This window comes from Triticum dicoccoides, chromosome 5A (assembly GCF_002162155.2).
Source record: "Triticum dicoccoides isolate Atlit2015 ecotype Zavitan chromosome 5A, WEW_v2.0, whole genome shotgun sequence".
Taxonomy (NCBI): domain Eukaryota; kingdom Viridiplantae; phylum Streptophyta; class Magnoliopsida; order Poales; family Poaceae; genus Triticum; species Triticum dicoccoides.
In genome coordinates this window covers 296,610,820-296,611,888 of record NC_041388.1, presented here as the reverse complement: position 1 = coordinate 296,611,888, position 1,069 = coordinate 296,610,820, and positions in this window count along the sequence as shown.

Genomic DNA, 1,069 nt, shown 5'->3' with positions numbered 1-1,069 from the left:
TAGGGCGGCGGCTGGGGCGGGGGTTCGGGGCAGCGGCGGGGCGGGGGGTCTTGGCGGCGGCGGGGGCGGGGAGTCGAGGGTGGGGATGGCAGCGCGGGTGAGGTGTGGTTTGGGAGAGAAAGGGGGAGGATGAGGTGAGGTGGAGCCGGGGGGAAACGGCCGTTAAACCGGCCAGTTTCTTTGTCGTCCGCTGGCTGACTGCAAAGAAACTTTGTCGTCCGCTAGCAGACGGCAAAGAAACTGGCCATTAGGTCATTCTTACAGTCCACCATCCACCAACTTTGCCGTCTGCTAGCAGATGACAAAGACTCTATGCCGTCAGCTAGCAGACGGCAAAGAGAAGGCTGACGGCAAACACCTTCTTTGTCGTCCGCTCATTCTTTGCCGTCAGCTATATTTAAGCTGATGGCAAAGAACTTTTTTGCTGTCAGCTAGCCGATGGCAAAGAGCTGGCTGACGGTAAAGATCCGGATTCTAGTAGTGACTAGCAAAAGTAGGAACACTTAGCTTATTTTCAAGCATTGAGACACTGTTTTGCTCGCTTTTGCTACTTGCTACATTGCTGCTTTTATTTATTCAGGTTACAAAAACCCATTTCCATCATCCATATTACACATCTATCATCATCTCTTCGCTGAACTAGTGCACCTATACAAATAAAAATTATATTAGGTGTGTTGGGGACACAAGAGAACACTTGTGTTTGATTACAGGGTTGCTTGAGAGAGAACCACCTTCATCCTACACATCTCGCGGATTGATAAATCTTAGGTCATCCACTTGAGAAAAAATTGTTGTTGTTCTACAAAACTCTGCGCTTAGAGGCCCCCAAAAGTCTACAAGAATAAAGTTGTATAGTAGACATCAAGTTATTTCTGGCACTGTTGTCGTGGAGGTGAATGCTTGAAGGTATCTCTTTAGATATTGCAATTGAATCTTTAGTTTCTTGTTTATTCAGTATTTTGGTTTACAAAAGAAAACAACAAAAAAATAGAAGTGACCTTGCATCAAATTCTTTATCTTTGTGAAGTCTTTCTCGAAAATATGGATTTCGATAATTGCTATGAAG